The sequence below is a fragment of the Ovis aries genome, chromosome 9 (genome assembly GCF_016772045.2).
Source record: "Ovis aries strain OAR_USU_Benz2616 breed Rambouillet chromosome 9, ARS-UI_Ramb_v3.0, whole genome shotgun sequence".
Lineage (NCBI taxonomy): Eukaryota > Metazoa > Chordata > Mammalia > Artiodactyla > Bovidae > Ovis > Ovis aries.
In genome coordinates, this window is record NC_056062.1 from 77,544,308 (window position 1) to 77,558,192 (window position 13,885).

Sequence of the window (13,885 nt, forward strand, 5' to 3'; positions counted from 1 at the left end):
AAAGTAAATATATCCAGAAAAGGAATACACTTTAAAATGGAGCTTTTCTTTTGAACTTAAACTAGAAGTGTAGATCAAAACCTTTTCATAAAACCAATGGCACACTTTAAGATATTCGGATGAAAAGTCAGAGTGGTGGGTTAACTTTCCCCTAAGGAGTTCATATTCTGAATTGTCATTGTGAATATTGAATTTCACCAGACCACATTTGTAATGTCCATGGCTTATTTTTCTAATGATATTTGATCCTTAAAAGAGATGAAAGATTAAAAAACACCTTAGACCCACAGTATACATGTTTCAAAGTACAATAACCACGTTGGCTTTTTAAATTCTGTGGAGACTTGAAAACTGCATGTATGTTGTATGTTCCTACTTTAGAAATAAGACACACCATGCAACTTCTAACCTTCCATGGAAGACAATCACATTCACAAAATGCTAGGGTTAAAGACTTTTGTTAAAAATCGTGATGGTGGAAATCAACTTCTTAAACTTGTTCATCAAATGTATTGTGGCAATAAGACTTCCGTTTCACTTACATAATTTTCTACACTTCGCTTAAAAAAAATATAACAGTAAATTAAAAAATTCAGAACACGCCCTCAAACACACAAGAATCAACAATCATCTTTATTAACGGAGAGATAGAATGACTTCTGACTTACCTGCATTATATTTCCTAAAATGTTTAATTCTCAACAGTAAGTACTTGCTAAATGAAACCTATCAATTCCTTATTCAGAAATTTGTCATAATGGGATTATAAAGGTAGGGCTTAATTGAGTACAATCATCTAGCAAATGAGCATTAAAGAAATGTCAGAATTACAATACCCATTATTCTCAAATATGAATACATGCATCTTCATACTACCCTACAATGAAATACCCCATTATCTGGTGGAGAATTCCATGGACAGAGGAGCCTGGCAGACTACAGTCCAGGGGGTCGTCACAAAGAGTTGGACACAGCTGAGCAACTAACAACAACAATCTTAATGTGAATGCCCGATTAGTCCTTCACACAGGAAGTGTTAAAGGTCTTCTAGGTTTTAAAATCTTATTTAGTGTTTATCATTCTCATCAGGCACCTGGATTGGATAAATCTGGGGCCCATTTTGAGGGCTCACTCTTAGCTACATTTCTAACACATCAATTTCTATATCATTCTATCTAACTCTATTCTTTTAAAACACCAAAGAAGAGAGACCTTAGTAATCTAAGACTGAAAGGAAAGACCACATCTACTTTACCAGCAGACTCTGAGCATCCCAGAGGCAAGGACCATCTCATGCAGTACAGGACTAGGCACAATGATAGTTATTCAGGACAGAAACCACTGTACTAAATTGACAGTTTACAATCTGATCTTATTTTCAGCTGTCGCGATGTATTTAATTGACAGACAAGAAAGAAAAGTGCTTACCTCTCTGCCATTCTTCCTTTTGTATTAATTATATTATGCAATAGAAAGGCTGGGTGGAAGAGACCTTAGAAACCATCTTTCCAAGTCACTTCCTCTTAAAAAGAAAACCATACACAAAACCCTTTTTGTTTTGAAATAATGTGAGACCTACTAAAAAGTAGACTTCCCTGGTGGCTCAGTCAGTAAAGCACCTGCCAGCAATGCGGGAGATCTGGGTTCAATCCCTGGGTCGGGAAGATCCCCGGAGAAGGAAATGGTACTCCACTTCCATACTCTTGTCTGAAAAATTTCCATGGACTGAGGAGCCTGGTAGGCTCCATGGGGTCGCAAAGAGTCGGACACGACTTCACTTTCACTTTGTTTCACTTTACTAAAAAGTTTCAAAAATATACAGAGTCCTCATATATCTTTCACCCAGCTACATAACTATAAAACAAATACTGATATCAGGAAATTCACAATGGCATAACATTACTAAGTAACCTACAGATCTTATTTAAATTTTGCCATTTCCCTCACTAAAGAAGTCCTTCTTCTGACCCAGGATCCAATCTAGAATCCTTAGTTTTCTTTAATTAGTGACAGATCCTCTAAGTTTTTTTTTTTTTGTCTTTCATGACCTTGATTCTCTTAAACAGTCCAGGCCATCATCTTGCAGAATCTCTCAACTTGGATTTATCTGGTGTTTTCTCATTAGAATGAGGTTATGCATTTTTGGTAAGAATACCAGAGAAGTGATATCTTCTTCAGTGCATCATAGTGGAGTGATACTGATGTTTTACTAACTGCTGGTAATATTAATCTTCATAACACAGGTAAAGTGGTGTCTATCAGCTTTCACCACTGTCATTTTTCCATATGTAAATAATAGTTATCTTGTGGAGAGGTATCTGGGGATTATCCATGTATCCTCTTTTACATCAAACTTTCAGTCACTAAGTTAGTAGCATTCATCAATGGTTCTTGCTTGCAACAGTTATCACTGTGGTGTCTGGTAATGTTAATCTTCAATTTCTCTTATTCGTCTACATTTATTAGCTAATTCCCTGGTGGCTCAGATGGTAAAGTGTCTGCCTACAATGTGGGAGACCCAGGTTCAATCCCTGGGTCGGGAACATCTCCTGGAGAAAGAAATAGCAACCCACTCCAGTATTCTTGCCTGAAAATCCCATGGACGGAGGAGCCAGGTAGGCTACACTGTCCATGGGGTCGCAAAGAGTCAGACACGACTGAGCGACTTCACTTTCACTTTCATTCAACAGTAAAAAGAACTGTCCCTTCTACCCTCTTTATTAGTTCAATTGTTTGTTTATACCAGTATGGACTCATGGATATCAATTTTATGAGCACTAATCTAATACTTTCATTATTTTATCTTGTTGCTTAAATTTTTGGCCATTGGGAATCCCTTCAAGTTGACTCCCATGTCATTGTGATATATCCCTATCATTTTTTGGTAACTTCTTTATTTTCTGGCCACAAGATGTTTCAGGCTCAATAGTATTTTTTTCCCCATCCCATCTCTAGCATTAGTCATTTCTGCAGAGCTTTGATTTCTTTTGCTAAAGAATGGTAGCTAGAAACCAAAATCTGGGTGGTAGGTATGCTCATTGATGCTAGGGTATCACTATTCCTAGAGCCTCTCAGCAGAGTGGGCTAAGAAGTACATGTGTGTTTACTGCACATGTATACACACACATCAACATTTCTGTATCAGTAAGTACATTAAATGAATTCATACTGATACCTCTAGTTCTAATCCAAAACCAAAGAATTTGGTTTCTAGCCTATTCTCTCTTTTTTTAACTCTTTATTTTGTATTAGTGTGTAGTCAATTACAAACAACGGGAACAGCAACAGGACTCGGTCATACATATACATGTGTATCCATTTTCCCTCAAACATCCAGGTTGCCAAATAAAATTGAGCAGAGGTCCTCTGCTGTTCAGTACATCCTTGTTGGTTATCCACTTTAAATGGATAGTCCCTTTTCTTATTTGTAATCTCTTCTTATGATAGTGAGAAACCTACAGAGTATTCCTTCAGATGTACTCATTTCTAATCATCCCCAAAACATCACATGGAGAGAATGGTCAAAATTAAAGCAAAAGAACTAAGACAGACATAAAGGACAACTTTATTAAAGCAAAGGTAATCATCTACCAAAAAAAAAAAAAAAACTATCAAAAGAAAGGGCTGATATTTATTCCTGAAAGTCTCACTAAGAACAGGCTTGACAACATTTTGTCTGGAGGATACAGATGAACATTACCTTTCTCACTCTCTCTATAGCACTTTTCATTTATACAAAGATATTTGTAAGCACATAAAATTTTCTTTGTAGAAGTAACTTCATACATACATACAGAATTTGAACCTTATTAGTCATTTCTAATATGCAGCAATGACCTCAAAATACTGATCCTATACTGTCTAAATTAGTTTCTGTGGTTTTGCCTTAAAAAAAGAGTAGAACTGGAATGACAAAATTTACTATGTATTCCTCAGAAAGTGCTTACTTCTTCTCAAAGAATGCCGTGCTGGTGGAAGGTTTTTCTTAACTCCCTAACATTACACAGCTAGAAGTATTTATTACTAGAGCGAGGAGGGGATGTAAGAAAAAATTCTAGCCTTGCATTTTTACATTAAAAAAATCGAAATGTTGACAGCCTTTGTGTTACTGTGTACACTGCTCAACACATGAACATCTTCCTACTGTCATACAAATTCTGTTCGTTTTTGCTCAGGTAGAGAGAAAAAGACACGTAGAACTCCTGGGCAAGTAAAGAGAACGGTAGGGACTGAGATCTTGGGAAAATGGCCCAGATACAGTGAATGAATGGTCAGGCAAACATCTGGGAGCCTGAAACAGGAAGAAAGGGGGATCAGACACAGGAGCGCACTGAGGAAGGCGAGAAGAGACACACTACGACTGAAATTCAAGAGACCTTGCAGTTGAGTCAGGTGCTGACCCAGCTACAGCTATATTTTAGTAATGGCAGAATTTGATAACTAGTTTTCTACAAAGTAGACTCATAGGGCTAGGAACCTGCTGAACTTTCTAGATTTTCGGCTTTGATTCTCACTGGAGTTTGGTCTGGTTCAAGAATGAACATGAGATTTAATGAAAAACAGTGAGGCTCAGCTGGTAAAAGAATCTGCCCGCAACATAGCAGACAAGGGAGATGTGGGTTCAGTCCCCGGGTTGGGAAGATCCCTTGGAGGGGGAAATGGCAACCCTCTCCAGCTGATGGACTAGAGGTGCACATGCATGTGCGTGTGCACACACACACAGAGTGAGGCACAAATCACACACACACACAGAGTGAGGCACAAATCACACACACACACACACACAGAGTGAGGCACAAATCACACACACACACACAGAGTGAGGCACAAATCACACACACACACACACACGCGCGCACACACACACAGAGTGAGGCACAGTAATACTTTGGGGAAAGAAACCACACATACACACACAGAGTGAGGCACAAATCACACACACACACACACGTGCGCACACACACACAGAGTGAGGCACAGTAATACTTTGGGGAAAGAAACCACACATACACACATAGAGTGAGGCACAAATCACACACACCCACACACGCGCGCACACACACACAGAGTGAGGCACAGTAATACTTTGGGGCAAGAAACCACACATACACACACAGAGTGAGGCACAAATCACACACACACACGCATGCACACACACAGAGTGAGGCACAGTAATACTTTGGGGAAAGAAACCGTGGCTTTCCGGTTTTGAAGTCAAGAAAATGAAGACTGGCAGCCACGCTGTGCAGGATATTTCAGTGAACTTCTTTACTATCATGGCTTTAAGGATAATTTCTTAGGACATTATTCATAACTATGCCTCATTTCTTAAATAAGTGCTACTCCCATGCTTCTAACTTGTCTATAGAGAATTTGGATATCCTGGAAAACTTCTAACTTGATATTTATGCAGGCATGTATTCGTCATTGAACCAAAATTTACTGGTTATCTACCATACGGTGGAGTATACACAAAGATAAAGTGAATGCTTTGCCATTTTCTTCTACATCACAAGATTTTGCCATTTGTTAGCCTCAAGCCTCAATTTGTCAGCTTCAAGTTCTGAGATCTCATTAAGCATGAGAGGGAAAAAAAAAAGACAACCAACAATATGTATAATATTGACTCTGTTAAGCAATATTGACTCTATTATCATACAAATCTTTGTTTTTGCTTTTTATTCATTTTATCTGCTGTTCTTTCACTCTAAATCAAATATGTAATTGAACACCTTTTCTGTAAGGCCCTGTTATTTTCTTTTCCTCTTCATTTCCCCAATAGCCTACCCCTCCCTCTATTCTTACTTTTTCTAATCCTTTACAGTCCGGTACATACATACATACTAAGTCATTTCAGTCATGTCCGACTCTTTGCTCCCCTATGGACTGCAGCCCGCCAGGCTCCTCTGTGCAGGGGTTCTCCAGGTAAGAATATTTGAGTGGGTTGCCATGTCCTCCTCCAGAGGATCTTCCTGACTTATGGATTGAACCTGCATCTCTTAATTCTCCTGCATTGGCAGGTAGGTTCTTCTCCAGAAGCACCACCTGGGAAGCCCCTCCAGCCTATTTCTCAAGTCTACCAGTACTGATCATGAGTTTGAACTCACAGAGGATACTGAGAATTAAGAAACTAATGTTGACAGTGAGGATGTAGGAACAGGCATTCCCTAAAGCCATTATGCAAACACATGACCTGTAGACATAAATGTGCCCTACCGGGTCCCTTCTGTCTCCTTTCTTCTCTTTCATGTCTTACACCTACAAGCAAATTAGGTGTGGCTTACTCTTGCGACTTAAGCAAGTAATTTAACTTATCCCCACGTGCCTACCTGTCCACTACACTTGCTACACACACCAAAGCTGTGGCTTTGCTCCTCGATGAGGAGATCCAGTTACTTGTGGGATCACAGAAAGGTTAACCCACAAGTACCGGTTTTTAACTTTAAAATAGAGCCTCTATTTCCTTCTGAACATTTCCTGCTACATTTTTAAAAAGCTACAATAAAATAAGAGAAAAATATATTAGTTCAAGTGGTTTTAATCTTAGTGTAAATGACCAGTAATAAGAGATTATGGTGATCACTTCATAAGAAAGAGTGGTGATAAATTTCACAGAGTCATTTATAAATGGTAAACCAAAGTTCACACTTTTACCACAAAATATGAAAATAATCCCTGGGACTCAAGACAGGGTTATTAATTCTCCTTTACCCTTTCTTTTACTCTGTGAGAAGCTGGCCTATGGGACATCATCCTTTCCTTTTTGTTTTCTTTGTTTTTTTTTTTTTTTCCATCAGGAAACATACTAAATATCTTCCTTGGGATGAAATGAATCTTATTTTATATATCACCACACATATAAACCCAAAGCCACAGAGAATACTCAGAGTTCATTTAAGATGGATACTTATCCATTCAAAATCTGGAATAAATGGCAACAGAAAGTGAGTTAAAGGCATGTGTTAATCTTCTTCCTAATGGACTAATGCAAGGTGGGACAAAATGACTACAAGTAAAAATGATAAACAAACAAACCCACCAAACTTCTTAGCATTCAAACACTGGAAAAAGTTGAATAAATTTTGAAGTTTTACCACTCCCCTGCACCTGTGTATTCACATACAGCAAATATGATAAGATGCTTACATCTGTTCTAGCTCAAGAGTATATAGGCATTTGATGTGTTATCTTTACATTTTCTATACTTTTAATTTTCCCCTAAATTCCCAAAAATAATGAGAAAAGAAAATTAAGAAATATGCTACAAAATTATAAGATTTAGAATGATCACAAAATTTAAAAGCATGAATATTTTAAAAAACATGGATATTATTAAAGCTATTTATGCAATCACTGATCAGGTCATTTTGTAAAATTTAATTTTGAAATAATTTCAAGCTTTCCACAAAATTGATGTCTTTCATTTAGTTTCCCTGTTAACAACTCATATAAACTATAGTACTATTCTCAGAAGCCAGAAAATTAATATTGATACAACACTACTAATAAACCTTATATAAATTTCACCAGTCTCTCCCTTCATGTCCTTTTCTTGTCCCAGGATACAACCCAGGATCCTGTCTTGCTTTCTGCAACTGGGGATCAGGTCATTTTTGACCAAACATATCCCCTCTTCTCTCTGCCTCCTTACATTCAATAGACTGCTTCTCTGCCTGACTCTTCCACTGGCCTCGTCCAAAGATCTGTATTTATATATTTAATTTCAGTTGTAGGAAACTAATGGCAGATACTTAATTAAAGTAAATGAGGTGTATCAACATGGAGAAGTTAATTTCAGAAACAACTGGTGTGATAAACAGAAATAATCTTGGTTTGTTTGCATATTGACATACTTTTCATTGAGTGTAAAAATTCAGTTCAAGGAACAAATAGTTACCTGACCTTTAAAATACTCCTTCAGAAGACTAATAAATGCAAACCACTTGTTTTAGAGAATGTTTACAAAATGCTGCCAGCCCTACCTCGTCAATCTCTGCTAGATCTTTAGCAAGGAGCCTACTATCTACATGCTGACTGTGCAAAGTGCGGGCTACATCAGGCTTCTGTACATCAACAGAAAGAGTACTCAGTGATGACATGTGCTAGCAAAGCATATCCAGGTATTTCTATCTAGCTGGAAATAATCTATGGTTACTAGAAAATCAGCAAGCATTGTTAGATACATCCAGAAGTCAATCTGCATACTAGTGAAGCATGAGGATTACTCAGAAAGCGAGAAAGGAAAATTTTTAAGAGTATGGTATGTAAAGAGATGACTGTAAGTGATTAGATGACTAGAAAAAAAAAATTCTGTTTAAGTCTGGTCCACGAAAGAGATGATTAGAAATCTTTTCGTTTCTAGTTCCTTCAACTAATTATGTTGAAGCATTAAAAAAAAAAAAAAGGCACTTGAGTATATTTATTTTTTTTGGGTGTGCCATGCGACATCTTAGTTCCCTGACCAGGGATCAAACCTGTGCACCCTGCAATGGAAGCACAGAGTCTTAGCCACTGGCCTGCCAGGGAAATCCTTGCACTTGGGTATTCTAATCATGAAAATAGCTGGTTTTTCCCCTTTTGATCAGAATATGTAAGTGGTTCAGATCTTATTTAATTATATCCTATTTTGTAATATGCCTATATCTGTATGTTATTAAATTTGTAATATAGGATAAGATTAAGGTATGAAACAAAATATAACAAAACTGTTAGAGAACTACATGAACACCACTGTTTAAGCTGACAGGGATGTTCTTCCCAACAAAGCTACTAAAAAGTCTAGCTCTCAAAATGAGAGTCTGGTTGGGTAGTCAGCCTGCTAACACATGTCCCTTCTCTGAAGCACCTGATGATTTTCCATCGGTGAGATTTCCAGGAACTCTCATCTAGGCCTCATCGATAAGCAAAAGCTGGAACTTCTAGTCTAATCCAAACCTATTCTCTGGACATGAGAAAATGATAAGCAGCAGGAAAAGATATTTTTTTTCACATAAAGAAAGGCAGAAAGGCTATTTATACTTGGCCTGGGAAAGGCTACCCACTCTAGTATTCTGGCCTGGAGAATTCCATGGACTTTATTTATAGTCCATGGGGTCTCAAAGAATCAGACATGACTTTGACCTTCACTTGTCTGGAAAAGGTATTGTTTGGAGAAATGTTTTAGAACTCTCAGATCTTAGAAAAACTAAACTGAACATGCCAAAGGGAGATGGTGGATATGCTTTGCCTCTTTCTTCCCCTCCAATCTGCCACCATGCTTACTGTTTTTACAGTTGTGTCAGTTTATTAGGAAAGTAAAACTTGACTGGATCATGCAGCTATATTTAAAAAAAGCAGACTAAGAAATCTGTGCATACTGGAAAGTGTAACAATCTGCTTACAGAGGAAAGAATAACTGTAAATATATACTTTGAAAGTTTCTTGGATGAACATAGTAGCTAGCTAACCTAATGAGGAAACTGCTGGTGGATTAATTTTTTTTAAGTCAGTCACATGAACAGAATAACTGGTATCAAAACACTGTTGAAAACAAAATGGCTTCCTAAGCGATTCACTGCAATGGCTTAGAAACCGATATTCATCTACGTGATCCAGGTTTTTAGACTGGTTTAATAGAAACCAGAGGCTAGGAGACATGTGTTATTGCTCCCCCTGCACCCTGGAGTACCCCTGGACAAATCACTTAATCTCGGCATCCTTAAGTAAGGGAGTTCAGACTAGCTTAACGGGCCTCAACCTAGGGTTCTCTGATACGCAATGCTGATAGTAATGCTGGTCCATGAGGTACGTTCAGTTTTTCAAAAATCCTGGAAGAAACTTAAATGAATTTGTTGGAGACAGGGCTTGGCTACAGTCGTATCAAGTTGGTACAGTCAAGTTAGCTATTTTATCCTAAATACAGCATGTGTGGATGATGGAGCTGGATAAAAAGTGTTCCTGATAAAGGAGAGGATGATCTCTGAGACAGTTTTCAGCTCTAAAATTAAATGCTCTACAACCTCAGCATTCATGGGGTATGACTGAGATGGGAGAGTGAAGGGGAGGAAGATACAAAAAACACAAATATTTATTGAGGAATTCAATAAATTTGTGCCAAGGAATGTGTAGAGTACTGTGTATACATTATCTCACTTAATCCGCTCAACAGCCCTGTGGATTAAGTGTTTTTGCCTTTATTTTGGAAATGAGCTGTGTTGTAACTTTTACCAGGATCAACTGCCAGCAAGTAGCAGGGCTGGGATTAAGAGTGTCTGCCTCTTTCCAGCACCATGTTGCTTTATAAAAACTACTGCTGTTAGTTAGCTCTTAGTAATTTCATTTTTCCAACTGGTAACAGGGTTGGGAATAAATGCTTTTTCCTGTCCCCTCTTTCTTGCTCAGTCTCAGTACCTTAGGCCAACATAGCCTACAGGTCCAGGGGCCCAGCCAGAGAGCAAAAGAACATCTAAGATGTGTCTTCAGTCACTCATCGCTGGCAGGGTTGCTTTGCCAAAAACTTTCCTAGCAAACAGCCTTCTGGCTTATGTGGATGAGAAGGCAATTTGCTGTGACCACAGGCAAAACTAAATATTGTCACAAATTCAGTGGAGTGGGAGAAGAGTAACTTCTAACCATCTTCTTTTCCCACAGTTTCAGTGCTATGGGCGACAATAATTCTGGTCCATTTCACCCAATACTAACTTATAAAGTGCCACTGTTAGGATGCAAAGGAGACACTATTAAGAGATGTCTAATATTTAATTGCTAGGACTGGAAACTTTCTTCTCCAATAGCATTTGCACAGTAAGATATCTTCCTGTTAATTAACAGAATTTTTGTTGTCTCAAACACCCTTTTCCCTCCTGTCCAAGAAACACTGTCTTAATATGTGTCTATGAGAAATTTTTATTAGTTGTCCCCTTTATCCCCTCAAATATATCTAAATCTAGAAGAATGGTTCTTTATCATATCTTTGTTAAAGCTAGGAGAAGAAATAAAAAGCAGTGTTTTTTAAAAAAGCATTTTTTTTTCTATAGTACATAAGACGCACGAAGTTTAGTATGATGGGACACACTTCTAAAATACATAACCCGAGGCCAACAATTTTCTAGCAATCTAGATTAAGTTTGGGATTTGGTAGCTGAAAACAATAGGGAGGAAGACTACTACCTGGAGACAAGATTTGAAAGTGAACCTATTTGGAAGAGTATAATAATTATGCCAGATTTCTCATTAGAAGGGAGCAGAGCCTTATGAAGACTTCACATTCCCCAAGAAAACCATATTTACACAATTAACAATTCTTTTGTTGAAAAAAAAAAAAAAGCTTTCCTTATTGCATGCGGACACATGTGGGCTGTGTAAAAATATAAGAGATGTGTAACCCACGGTAAACACAAAGTAATGATCCTAAACAGGCCAAATCCTTGAACTCGTCATTAATAAATGTCTCTCCTGCATTCAGCTACCCGGGCTGCTGGGAGCCTGTTTTCTTCAAGTACTTCAAACACGGAAATCCAGGAACATTTATTATTTTAATCCATTACAGGCAGTGCTTGATTTAACTTTATTGGTTGTGGTGGTGGTAGTGGTTATAAGTGGGGGTATAGCAATGTTCTTTTACACATCATTTCAAAAGGGCTTAATTATATTTTATAGTTTGGGCCAGGAATTCTGCTTGTTTTTTTTGTCTAACAAGGTTCAAATGGAGTTCAGGTCGGCGATTAATCAGAGGAAAAAGTCGGAGATGGCTATCTGTCTGAGATGAGCTCATCTCCGTCTATGAAAGGCTGGGCAGGTACATGGTGTTCATTGCTCCACAGACCATGAGCATGCTCGGACATCTGAAGATGGCTGCTTATGGGACGAATTTTACTTTTTCAGGCAGCCTGGAAATGAATACATCAGAAATTTCACCCAGTGGTTTTCTTCTAAATTTCTGAAGTTACTATCCTAAGGTATTTAAAGGCTTCCCATTAAAATCCAAAGCAGTAAACTTAGTAACCTCACAGCACTAAAAAAAGTGTACATGAATAACAAAAATCACGCAACAATAAAAAAAAGAAACACATAAACCCTTTAGCACAAAAATTTTAAATATTCCAAATGAAAGATGTCAAGACTTAATTTGGTTAAGCAAAATAAAAAAAATATGACCACAGAAATATGCCTGAACATCATACATCTACTAGTAAGTTGTTTTTTTTTTAAATATCAAACGTTAATTTTTTTGCCTCTGTTTTTTGAGGGGGTGAAAAAAGATAATTTCTAAGATAGCAGTACTAACATTATTTATTATTGTCCAAAATTCTATCTAATCATATATTATTGATAACAATCACAGCCAAGAGGATAAAATCTGTATGTTGGGATTTCTTTTCCATTGCATATAATTTCTGAGAGAGGACAAGAAAATTACTCACCAAGAGACTTAGGCATTTACCTTTTTTATTTCCCACTGTATTAGAGGAAAAAATAATGGGACATTATTTGGAAAAAATAAGTTATGAGAACTTTACTTTTTCCACCTATTTCTCATTGCATTTTTAGAACATCCTATGGTTTGTGAATGTCTCAGTAGTTCACCATTATGCATAGAAAAATCATCACTGAAAAAAAATAAATAATTCACAGGTAATTTAAGAGCAAAAAAAGGAGGACAGGCCAGTTCATCAGTAGCAACTTTGAACCTTGTTATAAAGTAATAGGAGGGAATCTGACCAGGATTAATAGTGGTCCTCAGTGCTGGGATGAGGGGTGTCAGGTTTCACAGACTCTAGGCCATCTGTTCTGCCTGCCTACATTTTACTTCTGCAAAACTGTAAACGTACCTCTACCTCAGGGACTATAGAGAGGCATTAGAATTCTTCTGCTTTTCATTATCACAAGATTCAGTAACTCATTTCATTGTCAACATAATCCCCTTTTACTCTTTCTTTTGCGCTTGCTGGGTATGCCAAAATGACAAATAAAACCCCAGATGTTACAGACCCAATGAGGTTTCCACCTTTCCTTGAGTGTTGGGTTTAAGCTACTTGGGACACGGTGTCAAATATGACAGGACCCTGATGCCCACACCCAATATTCATTAAGGTTTGTTAGTGATTTGTATAGCTGTCTACAAGCTGTACTTCCACTTCAATCCTCAGTGGCTGTTTAAAAGTTAAGTGTGTCCTCTGGCCTTAACTGTTGAAGAATTCATTTCCTATTGTTCAGGCATTGGAAAAAGATGCTATTTCTTTCTAAAAGTAACAAAAATCTTTGGGGTGTTGTAAATGGCTTGTTATTGCAATATATTATTTTAGGTAGTCATATTTAATTTAATGTTTTATTTCCCCTCAGGCTTACTTGCGTTTCTGCAGCATCCACTGGCTATGACAACGCCTTAGGAGATTGTCCTCAGGAGAGTGAGTCGACTCTGGAATGAAAAGCTGGAGCTCCGCTCTGTATCAATTAATGACCTAGTTTCACTTTTCAGGACATGAAAAGGAGCTTTAGTTCTTTACATTTTTATTGGTCCTGAATGCAGTGAACATGAGAAGAGGCATTTGTATCCATGAAGAATAATGTGGTTATGCTTGCTTGCTTTCTACTTTTTGTTTATACACAAAGATAAGTACATATGGATGACAGAGGCTGGGGTAGTGAAAGTTATTTAAACCACAGTTCTTTGACTAGGAATTCAACTTATTGCTTTCTGCACGGATAAAAGTCCCCTAAGTCCCTATGGAAAGGGGATTCTTGCAATTTTTCCTTGATTTGGACTTACATGCCAGCCAAGATGGCCTCACTCAGGCTCTTTCCCAGTCCTCTGTGCCACCTAACTTGTTCATACCCTATTCTCCCTTTTCCTCATCTACAGGGAGCATGCTAATAGACGTGACCCTAAGAAAGAGCAAGGCAGCTT

The 13,885-nt window shown here is 37.7% G+C and overlaps 1 protein-coding gene across 19 annotated transcripts in view; it reads right to left on the reverse strand.

The window, feature by feature from the left end:
- The window catches only part of VPS13B (vacuolar protein sorting 13 homolog B), a 784,482-nt gene that overhangs the window by 164,509 nt on the left and 606,088 nt on the right, over positions 1–13,885 (reverse strand). The window lies entirely within an intron of this gene.